General features: G+C 42.3%; 1 non-coding gene and 1 pseudogene across 1 annotated transcript; both read left to right on the forward strand.

The window, feature by feature from the left end:
- The first annotated feature begins 7,565 nt into the window (after positions 1-7,565).
- On the forward strand, positions 7,566-11,008 carry LOC139357739 (tigger transposable element-derived protein 1-like; annotated as a pseudogene).
- A 4,605-nt stretch (positions 11,009-15,613) lies between these two features.
- LOC112429239 (small nucleolar RNA U13) lies at positions 15,614-15,717 on the forward strand. The gene has a single exon (XR_003021403.2). It is a non-coding gene; the product is annotated as a small nucleolar RNA U13 (small nucleolar RNA).
- Positions 15,718-16,340: the final 623 nt, after the last annotated feature.

The following is a 16,340-nucleotide window of genomic DNA, read 5'->3' on the forward strand; positions in this document are numbered from 1 at the left end:
TTATTTATTTATTTATTTTGAGACGAAGTCTTACTCTGTCGCCCAGGCTGGAATGCAGTGGTGTGATCTTGGCTCACTGCAACCTCTGCCTCCCAGGTTCAAGTGACTCTCCTGCCTCAACCTCCTGAGTAGCTGGGATTACAGACGTGCGCCACCATGCCCGGCTAATTTTTGTATTTTTAGTAGAGACAGCATCTCACCATGTTGGTCAGGCTGATCTCAAACTTCTGACCTCGTGATCCACCTGCCTCGGCCTCCAAAGTGCTGGGATTACAAGTGTGAGCCACTGCACCCGGCCATTCACCCTGCATTTTAAGTTGTTAAATGTTTCATACTCTTTGAACCAGTCATTTTATTTTTAGAAATTTGTCTTAAGGAAATGACCATCAATGACAGCACAGATTTCTGCAAAGATGCTTACTTTCAACCGTTTAGAATAGCAAAAAATATAATAGTCAGCCTGGCTAACATGGTGAAATTTTGTCTCTACTAAAAAGACAAAAAAAATTGCCAGGCATGGTGGTGGGTACCTGTAATCCCAGCTACTTGGGAGGCTAAGGCAGGAGAATTGCTTGAACCCGGGAGGCAGAGGTTGCAATGAACCAAGATCATGCCACTGCACTCCAGCCTGGGTAACAGAGTGAAACTCCATCTCAAATAAGAATAGACATACACACATACACACACACACAGACACACACACTTGAAACATTAATAAGAGATTAAATAATAATTCACAGTCCATTCATAGGATGGAATACCATATAACTGGGAAAAAGTGTAGTATCAATGGATACTTGATAGTATTGAAAAATGGTTACCTTTTGTGTAAATCAAGGTATGATTACAAAACAATATGTGATGCTCGATCTCAATCTTAGAAACTAAGACAAATATTCGTTTAAAAAACATTAGAAGGACAGGCCGGGCACGGTGGCTCATGCCTATAATCCCAGCACTTTGGGAGGCCGGGGCAGGTGGATCAAGAGATCAGGAGTTCAAGATCAGCCTGGCCAAGATGGTGAAACCCCATCTCTACTAAAAACAAAACAAAACAAAACAAAACAAAAAATTAGCCGGGCGTGGTGGCACACGCCTGTAATCCCAGCTACTCCAGAGGCTGAGGCAGAGAATTGTTTAAACCTGGAGGGGCGGAGGTTGCAGTGAGCCGAGATCGCACCACTGCACTCCAGCCTGGGTGACAGAGCGAGATTCTGTCTCAAAAAAAAAAAAAAAAAAAAAAATTAGGACATAGGCTGTTTATTAACAATAATAAACTTTGCATGGTAATGTTATGTGATTTTAATTTGGGAGAGGTTTTATATATATATATATATTCTAGAGTTCTACAATTAATATGCATTATTTTATAATTACAAAAACATGTATTTTTAAATAATGATTTTTTGATATTGAATACTCAGAGTCTATGTTAGTGTACTATGTTTAATCTAACATGTGTATTCCCAAAACTTTGTGAATATTTTTTGTAAATCAAACTCTGTTTTCTCTAGCTCACCACACACTACTATGTAAAGACACAATCTAGGGCCTTTTGTAGTGTGAATAATCTTTTGTAATCTATCCACAGTTTACTTGATTCAAAAGTTAAGAGTTTCAAAATGGAGCTATATTCTATATTTTGCGTGTCCTTGCTGGTTCGAGTATGCCTTCCATCCAATGTCTGAGCCAGATTTTTGGTATCTGAATGAATGGTATTCTGATCAAAGACGGGATGAAAGAACTTAGAATCCTGTGGATAGAACCTCACTCAGGCCAGTGCAGAAAATCAGGCATGCCAGTTCTTCAGCCATGTGACTTGTATTGCTTTTTTCTTATTACCTTGACTTGAACATCCTGGAGACCCCACCTTCTCCTGGACACTCTTACCATGGGCTATCACAATTTCATTAGGGGAGGGGTGATCTAGGGAAGAAAATGTCTTTAAAAAGATGCCTTAGTAGGGTGATATTAAAAAAAAAAAAAAGATTTGAGATACACTGTTTTAAGATGTCATAAAGAAGCTTAAAACTGGGCACCGTGGCTCACATCTGTAATCCCAGCACTTTGGGAGGCCGAGACGGGTGGATTACGAGGTCAGGAGATCAAGACCATCCTGGCTAACACGGTGAAACCCCGTCTCTCCTGAAAATACAAAAAATTAGCCGGGCGTGGTGGCTGCGCCTGTAGTCTCAGCTACTCGGGAGGCTGAGGCAGGAGAATGGAGTGAACCCGGGAGCGGAGCTTGCAGTGAGCCGAGATCGCGCCACTGCACTCCAGCCTGGGCTGAGTGAGACTCCATCTCAAAAAAAAAAAAAAAGAAGAAGCAGCAGCAGCTTAAGAAAACTAGTGGAAGAAACCAGGATGCCTTGACAGATGATGTAAAATTTGAAAAGGGACTTGACACTGAAAAGGATTTGGGTTGTTGGAGATTCGGGGAGGAGAGGTCTCTAGGTGGAGGGAATGGGTGAAGGGGATTACGGAGGTAGGAAAAGGGCTATCCTCCAGCTAAAAGAGCGAATATTTCACTCCCAGTGGAGCAGAGGCCCAAAGCAGGGAGTCCTGGAAGCTTCCACAGGAAGTACAGACCATTTCCTATGCATGTAAAATATCTCCCGAACTAGACCTGCTCTTCTAGGTCTGTTGGTTCTTTCTAGCTTCACCTCCCTGGGAGTCCTATATGTAGCCAGAATATGAGCAAACTGCATTAGGAACATTTTGGCTTTGACCACACCTTTGTAATTAGCACTTCCTCCCCATCGCTGTCCAGGGTCGTGCTCCTTTTCCCCTGGCTGCTCAGGGTCTGTGCAAGAGCACACCTTGGTGATCATGGTGTCTTCTCTATAGGCTGCGTGTCATTGTTACTCATATGTGGGACTTTTGCTATATATATTCTCCATGGAAAGGGGAGCTCCCACTTGGGAGAGGAGGCTAGAGCGGGGCTGGGGCTGAGAAACTGGGCTGAGACAGGTTTGTGCACTTACTGGGATCTGGCTGATGTCAATAGTCTCTGCTATGCAAATGAGCAAAAAACAAAAAAATCAAAAAAAAAAAAAAAAGAAACCAACTGTCTTGTCTAGACCAGAAACCAGAACTCAGTGGGAGGTCGCTAAAGGGTGTGGTGCAGCTGGAAACAGAAAAATTCATTTCATCTGGCCTTAAACAGAACAGGATATTCATCAGACTAGCTTCAGGGAGGCAGGAAACAGCACAGAGCCCAGGGGCCAAAGAGTTGCTAAGAGACCAAGACCAAGAGCTGCTCACAGACTCCTGTCAGGCAAATGAGGGCTGGGAATTGGAGATCGAGCATCAGGAGAAAATGTGTACTTTGCACATTGATTTTTAGTGATGCTTTCTGTTTCATTTATTTCCTTTTGGAAATAGTTGAACCTTAATTGGCCTGGGAATCAGACTGTTCTTTCCTAGCCCGTTCAGCTTCCCACTCTCAGAGAGGACTTTTCTACATCGTGTCTCTCTGCAAAGCTCCTTGCTCTGCCTTAATCTTCCTGCTGAGGAAACTGGTGCAAACGGAAGAGAAGGTCCACAGACTCCCACCATAGCCACCCGCTCCCAGCAGCAGCCTCCACATCTTCTGCTCACCCACTTGCTGCCATTCTTTTTCCTGTCAAAAGCCAATTCAGGAGGCGGGGGGCGGGGGGGGGGCGGGGGGAGCGGGAGGCATGCACCTGTAGTCCCAAGCAACTTGGGAGGCTGAAGCAGGTGGATTGCTTGAGCCCAGGAGTTCGAGGTCACAGTGAGTAAGAACCCATCTCTTTAAATAAATAAATAAATGGAAAAAAAGAAGAAAACAAAAAAAGTCATTTTAATTGTGCACTAGACCCTGTCCTGTGACTCAAGGACATCCTCAGCTGGTCCCCGCTCATTCTAAACACCAGTTTCTCTCCTGTTCTATGTCACTCCCATCAGCTTACAAACATGTTATGTCTCCCATTTTTAAAATTTTTTTATATTTGTTAACTGAAAGTGTTATATAATATTTCTCCCATTTTGAACAACAATAAAAACAAATATCTCTTAACAGTCATCACAGTTCTTCGTTCCTCTGTCTTCAAAAGAATTACCCTAAACTTTCCTAATTGCGGTGGCTGCGTCCCTGTCTTCATCCTAACTGACCTGTCAGTAACACAAGGCCCTGGCTCTGGCTACCTCCTCTTTTGCTTCCAGGATCCACATTCACTTCATTTTCCTCTCTATATCTTTCCTTTAAAAAAAAAAAAAAAAGAGGCCGGGCGCGGTGGCTCAAGCCTGTAATCCCAGCACTTTGGGAGGCCGAGGCGGGTGGATCACGAGGTCAGGAGATCGAGACCATCCTGGCTAACATGGTGAAACCCCGTCTCTACTAAAAAAAAAAAAATACAAAAAACTAGCCGGGCGTGGTGGCGGGCGCCTGTAGTCCCAGCTACTCGGAGGCTGAGGCGGGAGAATGGCGAACCCGGGAGGTGGAGCTTGCAGTGAGCCGAGATCGGGCCACTGCACTCTAGCCTGGGCCACACAGCGAGACTCCATCTCAAAAAAAAAAAAAAAAAAAAAAAAGAGAGAGAGAGAGAGATAAGGTCTTTCTTTTTGCTCGGGCTGGAGTGCAGTCTGAATTCATTACAGCCTGAAACTCCTGGCTCAAGGGATTGATCCTTCTGCCTCAGCCCAGCCAAGCACTGGGATTACAGGCATGAGCCACTACGCCAGGCTTTCTTTTCTCCTTTTGTCACTGGCTGCCCCTCAGTCCCCTGGGCTGCTCCCTCTGCTCTACCCTTCAATGAAGGAAGGCATATTCATTTTCTGTTGCTGCTGTACAAGTTGCCACAAACTCGGTGTCTTAAACAATACAAATTTATTTTTATTTATTTTTTTTTTTTTTTTGAGACGGAGTCTCGCTCTGCCGCCCAGGCTGGAGTGCAGTGGCCGGATCTCAGCTCACTGCAAGCTCCGCCTCCCGGGTTCACGCCATTCTCCTGCCTCAGCCTCCAGAGTAGCTGGGACTACAGGCGCCCGCCACCTCGCCCGGCTAGTTTTTTGTATTTTTTTAAGTAGAGACGGGGTTTCACCGTGTTAGCCAGGATGGTCTCGATCTCCTGACCTCGTGATCCGCCCATCTCGGCCTCCCACAGTGCTGGGATTACAGGCTTGAGCCACCGCGCCCGGCCTTACAAATTTATTATCTTACGGTTCTGGAGGTCAAAAGTCCAATATGGCTGGGTGCAGTGGCTCATGCCTGTAATCCCAGCACTTTGGGAGGCCAAGGCGGGCGGATCACGAGGTCAGGAGTTTGAGACCAGCCTAACCAATATGGTGAAACCCTGTCTCTACTAAAAAAATACAAAAATTAGCCAGGCGTGGTGGCACGCACCTGCAGTCCCAGCTACTCGGGAGGCTGAGACAAGAGAATCGCTTGAACCCGGGAGGCAGATGTTGCAGTGAGCTAAGATCACGCCACTGCATTCCAGCATGGGCAATAGAGTGAGACTGCATCTCAAAAAGAAAAAAAAGTCCAATATGGGTCTCCCTGGGCTAAAGAGGTGTCCGCAGAGCTGTATTAACTTCTGCAGGCTCTAGGGGAGAATCTATATCTTTGCTGTTTCCAGCTCCTGGAGGCTGCCTGCATTCCTTGGCTCTTGGTTCCCTTACTCCATCTTCAAAGCCAGCAACATTACACCTCTGACTCTTCTTCCATCGTTAACAGATTTCTCTGACCATAGCAGGGAAAGGGTCTCCACTTTTAAGAACCCATGTGATTAGATTGGGTTCATCTGGAAAATCCAGGATAATCTCCTCATCCAAAAGTCCTTAAACTTCATCACATCTGCAAAGTCCCTTTGCCATTTATGATAACACAGTAACAGGTTCAGGAGCCTGGACATCTTCGGAGGCTGTTATACTGCCTCCGTAGGCATTGGTCTTCTTCTTCTATCTACTCTCACAGTCTGATATCCAGGCTCATGGATAACACTAGTCAGTGACTCCCAAATCTCTCCAACTCCTTCCTCTCTGCCAGACTAAATTTCTTTACTCCACTGATGATGAGATCCCTCCAATCAGCTGCCTAATAAGTCACAAACTCAATCTGTACAAAACCAAATGCCTGATCTTCCCCCCAAATATGCTTCTTCCCACAACCCTAGGCTTTGCCATCTCTGTTGATGGTAGATTTTCAGTTGCCTAGTCCAACAATCTCGGAACTATGTTTGACTCCTCTTTTTCTCTCCCATACACGTCATTGATTCCATGTATCAGAAAATCTTGTCTTTACCTTAGAAGTATATACCAGATTGCGTCAAAATAATTCAGCATTTGTTGGGGTGGGGAGAAGGCGAGGGGAGAGGGCATTTAAATGAAACAGGTTTACTCATGTTCTGGTAATGGTTGAAGCAGAGTGATGGGTACATGGAGGCTTATTGTATTATACTATTATCTGTACTTTGTGCATGTCTGAAATTTTCCATAATACAATGTTTTTAGTTGCATTGCCATTGAACTCAGCAATCCCATTCCTTTAGAATCTATCCCATACACTGTTTTAAGATGTCATAAAGAAGCTTAAGTCTGGGCACTGTGGCTCACGCCTGTAATCCCAGCACTGTGGGAGGCCGAGGCAGGTGGATCACGAGATCAGGAGTTCAAGACCAGCCTGGCCAAGATGGTGAAACCCCATCTCTACTAAAAATACAAAAAAAAAAAAAAAAAAAAAAATTAGCCAGGTGCAGTGGCAGGTGCCTATAATCCCAGCTACTCAGGAGGCTGAGGCAGGAGAATTGCTTGAACTTGGAGGGCGGAGTTTGCAGTGAGCTGAAATCTCACCACTGTACTCCAGCCTGGGCAACAAACTGAGATTCCATCTCAAAAAAAAAAAAAAAAAAAGAATCTATCCCATATTAGTAAAAGCAGTAGTGCATACTAATACATATTTATTGGCTGGGCGTGCTGGCTCATGCTTGTAATTCTAACACTTTGGGAGGCCAAGGTGGGAGGATCGCTTGAGCTCAGGAGTTCAAAACCAGCCCAGTCAAGATAGGGAAACCCAGTCTCTTCTAAAAACAGTAAATAACAGAATTAAAAATACATGTACATGGATGTTTACTTTAGTATTGTTTTCAGAGACATAAATAGTGAAAATGAAGTGAAGAGATATCAACATGGATGTGCAGGGATACCTCCTTTTATTGCACTTTGCCTCATTGTACCTAACAGACTGCATCTTTTACGACTAATTGAAGGCTGTGACAACCCTGTATTGAGCCTATTGGCCCCATTTTTCCAACAGCATGTGCTCACTGTGTGTCTTTGTGTCACATTTTGAGAATTCTCACAATATTTCAAACTTTATTATTTTTATAGCTGTTATTGTGATTTGTCATCAGTGATCTTTGATATTACTGTTGCAATCATTTTGGATACCACAACTACACCCATATAAGACAGTGAACTTATTCAAAAAATGTATTTCTGACTGCTCCACCGACCAGCCATTCCCCTGTCTGTCTCCCTCTTCTCAAACCTTCCTGTTCCCTGAGACACAACAATATTGAAATTAGGCCAATTAATAACCTACAATGGTCTCTAAACATTCAAGTGAAAGAAAGAGTCACAAGTCTCTCACTTTAAACCAAAAGCTAGAAAAGATCAAGCTTAGTGAGCAAGACATACCTAAAGTTGAGACAGGCTGAAAGCTAGGCAAGTTGTGGATGCAAAGAAATAGTTCTTGAAGGAAATTAAAAGTGCTACTTCAATGAACACATTAATTATAAGAAAGCCAAACAGCCTTATTGCTGATAGGGAGAGAGTTTCAGTGGTCTGGATAAATGATCAAACCAGCCACAACATTCCCTTAAGTCAAAGCCTAATCCAGAGCAAGGCCCTAACGCTGTTCAATTCTATGAAGGCTGAGGGAGGTGAGGAAGTTGTGGCAGAAAAATGCGAAACTGCTAGAGGTTGATTAATGAGATTTAAAGAAAGAAGCCATCTCCATAACATAAAAATGCAAGGTGAAGTAGCAAGTGCTGATGTAGAAGCTGCAGCAAGTTCTCAAAAAATCTAGCTAAGATCACTGATGAAAGTGGCAATGCTAAACAACAGGTTTTCAGTGTAGACAAAACAGCCTTCTATTGGAAGAAGATGCCACCTAGGACTTTCATAGCTAGAGAGGAGAAGCCAATATCTGTCTTCAAAGCTTCAAAGGACAGGCTGACTCTTTTGTTAGGGGCTAATGTAGCTGATGACTTTAAGTTGAAGCCGATGCTCATCTGCCATTCCAGAATTCCTAGGACTAAATCTACTCTGCCTGTGCTCTATAAATGGAGCAACAATGCCTGGATGACAGCACACCTGTTTACAGCATGATTTACTGAATATTTTAAGCCCACTGTTGAAAATTACTGCCAGGAAAAAAAAAAAATAAAAAAGATTTCTCTCAAAATATAATTGCTCATTGACAATGCATCTGAACACCTAAGAGCTCTGATGGAGATGTAAAAGGAAATTAACCTTATTTTCATGCCTGCTAACAAAACATCCATTCTGTAGTCCATGAAGCAAGGAGTAATTTTGACTTTCAAGTCTTATTTTTTAAGAAATAAATTTCATATGGTTTTAGATGCCATAGGTAGTGATTCCTCTGGGCAAAGTAAATTGAAAACCTTCTGGAAAGGATTCACCATTCTAAATGCCATTAAGAATATTTGTGATTCATGGGAGGAGGTCAAAATATCAACATACACATGAGTTTGGAAGAAGTTGATTCCAATTCTCATGAATGACTTTGAGGGGTTCAAGACTTTGGTGGAGGAAGTAACTGCAGATGTGGTAGAAATAGCAAGAGAATTAGAATTAGAAATGGAGCCTGAGGATGTGACTGAATTGCTGTAATCTCATGATCAAACTTAACATTCAAGGAGTTGCTTCTTATGGATGAGCAAAGAACATGGTTTCTTGAGATGAGACCTACTCCTGGTGAAGATGCTGTGAATGTTGTTGAAATGACAGCAACACATTTAAGATGACACATAAACTTAGTTGATAAATTAGGGGCAGAGCTTGAGAGGACTGACTCCAATTTTGAAAGAAGCTCTACTGTGGGTAAAAATGCTATCAGATAGCATTGCATGCTACAGAGAAATATTTTGTGAAAGAAAGACCCAATGGATACAGCAAACTTCATTGTGGTCTTCCTTACACCTTATACAAAAATTAACTCGAGGTGGATTAAAGACTTAAACGTTAGACCTAAAACCATAAAAAACCCTAGAAGAAAACCTAGGCAATACCATTCAGGACATAGGCATGGGCAAGGACTTCATGACTAAAACACCAAAAGCAATGTCAGCAAAAAGCCAAAATTGACAAATGGGATCTGATTAAACTAAAGAGCTTCTGCACAGCAAAAGAAACTACCATCAGAGTGAACAGGCAACCTACAGAATGGGAGAACATTTTTGCAATCTACTCATCTGACAAAGGGCTAATATCCAGAATCTACAAAAAACTCAAACAAATTTACAAGAAAAAAAACAACCCCATCAAAAAGTGGACGAAGGATATGAACAGACACTTCTCAAAAGAAGACATTTATGCAACCAACAGATACATGAAAAACTGCTCATCATCGCTGGTCATTGGAGAAATGCAAATCAAAACCACAATGAGATACCATCTCACACCCGTTAGAATGGCGATCATTAAAAAGTCAGGAAACAACAGGTGTTGGAGAGGATGTGGAGGAATAGGAACACTTTTATACGGTTGGTGGGACTGTAAACTAGTTCAACCATTGTGGAAGACAGTGTGATGATTCCTCAGGGAACTAGAACTAGAAATACCATTTGACCCAGCCATCCGATTACTGGGTATATACCCAAAGGATTATATATCATGCTGCTATAAAGACACATGCACATGTATGTTTATTGTGGCACTATTCACAATAACAAAGACTTGGAACCAACCCAAATGTCCATCAATGATAGACTGGATTAAGAAAATGTGGCACATATACACCATGGAATACTATGCAGCCATAAAAAGGGATGGGTTCATGTCCTTTGTGGGGACATGGATGCAGCTGGAAACCATGATTCTCAGCAAACTATAGCAAGAACAGAAAACCAAACACTGCATGTTCTCACTAATAGGTAGAAATTGAACAATGGGAACACTTGGACACAGGAAGGGGCATATCACACACCAGGGCCTGTCGTGGGGTGAGCGAGGGGGAGGGATAGCATTAGGAGATATACCTAATGTAAATGACGAATTAATGGGTGCAGAACACCAACATGGCACATGTATACATATGTAACAAACCTGCACATTGTGCACATGTACCCTAGAACTTAAAGTATAATAAATAAAATAAATAAATAAATTTTTTTTAAAAAGAAAGAAAAAAGAAACTGCAGGCCACACACAGTGGCTCACACCTATAATCTTAGCACTTTGGGAGTCCAAGGTGGGCAGATCACTTGAACTCAGGAGTTCAAGAGCAGCCTAGGCAACATGGTGATGAAACCCTGTTTTTACAAAAAATACAAAAATTAGTTGGGCGTGGTGGTGTGCGCCTGGAGTCCCAGCTACTAGGGGTGCTGAGGAGGGAGGATTGCTTGAACCCAGGAGACAGAGGTTGCAGTGAACCAAGATTGTGCTACTGCACTCCAGCCTGGGCAACAAAGTAAGACCCTGTCTCAGAAAAAAAACAAAAACAAAACCAAAAAACTGCTATCTGATGAGCTTTGGCCCATTATAGTAATCTACAAATTTACCAAATGGAGGGAGGGAGGGAGGGAGGGAGGGAGGGAGGGAGGGAGGGAGGATGGAAGGAAGGAAGGAAGGAAGGAAGGAAGGAAGGAAGGAAGGAAGGAAGGAAGGAAGGAGAAAGAAATTGCCACAGCCACCCCACCCTTTGGCAATTACCACCCTGATCAGTCAGCAGTCATTAACATGGAGCCAAGACCCTCCACCACCAAAAAGATTAAAAGTTGCTGAAGTCTCAGACAATCATTAGCTTTTTTTTTTTTCCCCCCGAGATGGAGTCTCACTCTGTCACCCAGGCTGGAGTGCAATGGCGTGATCTAGGCTCACTGCAACCTCCGCCTCCTGGGTTCAAGTGATTCTCCTGCCTCAGCCTCCCATGTAGGCGGGACTACAGGTGCATGCTACCATGCTCGGCTAATTTTTGTATTTTTAGTAGAGACGGGGTTTCACCATGCTGGCCAGGCTGGTATGGAACTCCTGACCACGTGATCTGCCCCACCTCGGCCTCCCAAAATGCTGGGATTACAGGCGTGAGCCACTGTGCCTGGCCAAGAATTTTTTATAGATAAAGTATATGCATTTTGTAGCCATAATGCTATTACACATTTAATAAACTACAGCATGGTGTAAATATGACTTTTATATGCACTGGGACCCAGAAAATGTGTGTGATTTGCTTTATTGCGATAGTCATTGTATGGAGATGGTCTGGAACTGAACCTACAATATCTGTAGGTATGACTGCACAGTGGTTGAATACATTTCTGAATGTACACTGTGAGGCATCTCACTACCACTGTAAGAATTAACTTTATATTAGATGATTTGGTGAAGTTTCCATAATTTACTGGTAAGTGAGAAAAGCAAGATGTATCTAATATGATGCAATTTCTATAAAACAGAAATGATAGTAAATCTATTATATATATTCACGCCAAAAATTCAAAACAAAATAAGCAAACAAAGTATCCAAGATCTAATGGCTTCTAACCATCTCAATTCCATTAATTGTGCTGCAAGCTGCCACTGTCTCTCACCTGGATTCCTACGCTGACCTTCTAACTGTTCTCACTGATTCTACCCCTGCCCTGCACAGTTTGATCTCATCACACTGACCAAAATGCTCAAAATCCGGCAATGGCTCTCATTTTCACTCGGAGTAAAAGCCGAAGTCCTGACAATTGCCTCTGAGGTTCCGCATGATTGCCCAGATGCAGCCCCATCCTTGCTTCTCTGACTTCATAGCCCACTGCTCCCCCTCTTCCTCACGTGGCTCCAGCCACACTGCTCTCCTAGCACACTTCTGCCTCAGGGCCTTTGCTCCGCCTCATTCATCTTCCTGGAAACTCTTGTCTCACATATCTGCTTAGCTTCCTCCCTCAGTTTCTTCAAGTCCCCTTTTCAGTGAGGGGCAAAGTGACTTCTCTATTAATAATAATTATTTTTTAAAAACTGCCTCACGTCTTCCTGATCTATTTTACCCTGTTTTTTTTAAAAAGGTACTTTTGATATATTATACCACAAAATTGATATAGCTACAATGTTTATGTTTATTGTCTTTCTTCATCATCAGAATATAAGCTTCTTGAGGACAGAGATCTTTGTTTTTTCATGGATGCACCTCTAGCGCCTAGAACAGTGTCTGGCACAAGTAAGATTCAATAAAGATCTCCAGTGCTGCACAAAAAGCTAATCAAGAAGGCACAGATCTTAATAGAATTTGCCCTGAAAATGCTTTCTTGATGAAAATTCATCAATGTTGCTAGAGATTGCTTTGGTATTTAGGGATTTGTGTTGTTTTTGAGATGGCACTTCTCATGCAGAGGGTTGATGTAATCGTTCTCCTCAGTTGAGGCATATTGTCATTGGAAGTCCTTGCAAGGTCCCTCTCTTGTTTGAGAAATTCGTACTTCACCTACTCATCTACCCATCCTCTCCCCCCATCTCCCTATCCATTCCCCCATCCATCCCTCCATCCATCCGTTCATCCCTGTATTCATACACTTTTCTTTCCATTTCTTAGTTTCATTCCCCTTCCCCCAGATGCAATTGTTTTGATATTTTAGATGTGTATCCTTCTTTTGTATATGCTCTGGTAGAACATCCATTTTTGTGGACACGTGTCTTAAAATTGTATATATTTAATTCCGTTTCTGTGTTTCTCAACATTTTTAAGATCTAGCCATGTTGCTATCTGTATGTCCGGACTACTGCTTTTAACTGCTTCAGATATATATGACACATTTTACTAATCCAGTTCTCAAGTGATGGATAACCAGATTGCTTCCAACTGTAAAACTGCCAAAGCAACCCCACATGTATATGAGAATTCTGTATATTCTATATATAGAGAGAATTCTATATATATAGGGGGATACCTATCCAGGTACAGAACTGAGAAGTTTTCAGAATGACTTTGTCAACCTATACATCCACCCAGTGGCACATGACAATTCCTAAATCCCTGATCCCCAACACCACCTGGCATTATCTAGATGTTTAATTTTTTCCAAGTCTAATAGCTAAAGTGTATTTTCCAGCAGTTATTCTTTTAATTTGCATTTCTCTGAATACCACTAATTTGACTACTTCTATGCTCTTCAGCCTTTTGCATTTAGTGTTTTTGTAGGTTTTTCTCAGGGTGTCCTTTTGCCTAATAATTTGTGCTTTGGAGATTTTGGTTGAAAATGGAAGACAAAGTTGGAAGCGGTGGCACATGCCTGTAATCCCAACTGCTCAGGAGACTGAGGCCGGAGGATCGCTTGAGCCCGGGAGTTTGAGGCTGCAGTGAGCAATGATTGTGCCATTGCATTTCAGCATGGAAAACAGAGTGAGATCCTATTTCAAAAGAAAAAAATTATGTCACAGAGTTTTACTTTCCACATTCCATGTCTGTCTGTCTGTCTGACTACAGCTAAAATAGGGAGTGTGGTGTGGCATCTCATTGTGATTTGCATTTTCCCAATAACCAGTAATGTTGACCACTTTTCATGTGCTTATTGGCATTAATAATGGAAAAATGTCTGTTCAAATCTTTTGCCCATTTAAAAAACTGGGCTGTCTGCCTTTCTTCACTTTATTTGAAAGCCCCATTCTTGACTGAAAATTCCTCCAATCCTGGTATCACCAGAAGCTTCAGAATTAGACAGATACTCCCGCTACCAGTATCAGCACCAAAAATCCCCCCTGGTAGGGCTATTGCTTCTCCCTCCATTACTCCTTTCTCTGCAACTAGGAAGGAAAACTAGGATACCTGCAACATTCTCTGTAAGTACCACCAGGAAGGGCCCTGATTCACTATACAAGATAGAGGTCTTCCAATGATGTTCCTGAAAAATCCTGGCATCCTCAAGCCAGACCAAGGTTTTCTGCAGCTAAAGTGGTATAAGTCTAAAGTCATTTCCTAGACTTTCAGAGAAAAAAACAATGACTATGTTTTCTAATTTTAACTCTTTCTCTTGGAATTTTTACTTCAAACTGAAGTGCCTATTTTTACTTGCTTATGCTATAAATTAATATAACATGATGCATGACTTATCAAAAAATTATATATTTTATTTGCAGAGTACAAATATCATTATTTCATTATGTTCTGCAGAAAACACAAGGACCCTAGATGCTGAACAATTTTGAGGACCATAAATGCAAGAAATAGAAAGGACTTAGAAGACATTATTCTCCTTCACAAAGTGTGGTACCACTGCTCCCCCCAGGCACTCAGGACGAAATACCATTGATGATTTGCTCTTTCTTCTTCCCCACCTCATTCAACCACTCATCACTTTCTAGAATATTTGCAATGCTGTCTTTTCATCTCCATCTTATCTGCCATTGCCCAGGTCCAGGGCCTCTAATTCCCTCTTCTGGGCTACTGTAATATTAAAGCCCTAAGTGGTGTCCTTGCCTCCAGCCTCTACACTGCTACTGAGTAGTGAATCACATTTGCAATTAATCAATGTTATAATCAATTACTTCAGTCTCTGCTTTGCCAAGAGAGGGAACTCCATCAAAGAAAAGATGGTGCCCATCCTGTTCAACACTGCATCTGTAATGCCCAGAACAAAGACTGGCATAAGATTGGAAAGGCAGTGGGTCAATGAAACAATGAATGAAGAACAAACATACGAATGATTTCAAACTGCAAAAGTACATATCACACAACTCTGGTGACTGTCCTTCCTACCTCCACAGCAGAAAAGATAAAGTCCATACTCCCCAGCTTGGCACACAAGGCCTTCCTTGACTTGACCTCTCTACCTCTCCTTGCTTATCTCAGCCACTCCCTTCCTTGAATTTTATGTATCAAAATATCTTGAAAAATTCCATGCTCTTTATCTCTTCTATGTCTCAGCTCACTTCCTTGTGCCTGGAATGTCCTTACCCAACACTCCATCCTCTATCTCCTTTTCACCAAACTCTTTTCTCCTTTTTAAAAGCATAGAGAACACTGTCCATTGTGTTCTACCACATGGATTTAGCAAAGCTAAGCATTTTGCCATATTTACTCCAATTTTTCTTTAAGAAATAAAGCACTGTAAATACAGTTGAACCTCCTTCTTTAATCTCATCCCCTTCTCTTTTTCTTCAGAGGCATCTGTTCTCTTGCTTTTGGTGTTAACCATTCACATATATATATTTCATATTTTTAATTGGGATTTTGAAAGCTACCCCACCCCCACTGGTCACTCTGATGTTTTAGCCTAGATGAAGAGTAGTCCAAAGTCTAGAGAGGTCAAGACTTACATGAGGTCACTTAGCAAGGTAAGACCAAGATAGCCCACAAGCCCAGGACTCCTGTCTCTTAGTTTGTGTTTTCCCAATACACCATGGTGCATCTTTTAAACAGTGTGTATAGATCCTTTTGCCGCTCATAAGTGTGATGATTGGGTTTGCATGCTCATGTGTAAGATGTGTTTTCCTCAAACCTTGCTATAATATCAGCACAGTACCTATCTGACATGAAAAACATAAAGTAAAAAATTTTTAAATGGGCTGGGTGTGGTGGCTCACGCCTGTAATCCCAGCACTTCGGGAGCCAAGGCAGGTGGGTCACTTGAGGTCAGGAGTTCGAAACCAGCCAGACCCATATGGTGAAACCCGTCTCTACTAAAAATACAAAAATTAGCCAGGCACGGTGGTGGGCGCCTGTAATCTCAGCTACTTGGGAGCCTGAGGTGGGAGAATCGCTTGAACCTAGAAGATGGAGGTTGCAGTGAGCCGAAATAGTGTCACTGCACTCCAGCCTGGATAACAAATTTGGACTTCATCTCCAAAAAAAAAAAAAATCATCATCATGATGTATATGAACGAAATAGATATCATACACTATGTCTCAGAGATAGTGCTAGACATATTTATACACACACACACACACACATATATACGTATGTGTATTAGTTCATCCAACCCTCACTCTAGAGAAGAGAAACTGACACTCAGAGAGGAGGTGAAGTCACCTTCCCTGTGTTACCCAGCTAGCAGGTAGCAGAGGTAAAATTGGCCCCCCAGGGCTGCCTGACTTCTAATGCTGCCCTCTAGTGGGGACAGTATGGAAAAGACATGAGTTTTGAAAGCAGAAACCC

The sequence above is a fragment of the Macaca nemestrina genome, chromosome 13 (genome assembly GCF_043159975.1).
Source record: "Macaca nemestrina isolate mMacNem1 chromosome 13, mMacNem.hap1, whole genome shotgun sequence".
Lineage (NCBI taxonomy): Eukaryota > Metazoa > Chordata > Mammalia > Primates > Cercopithecidae > Macaca > Macaca nemestrina.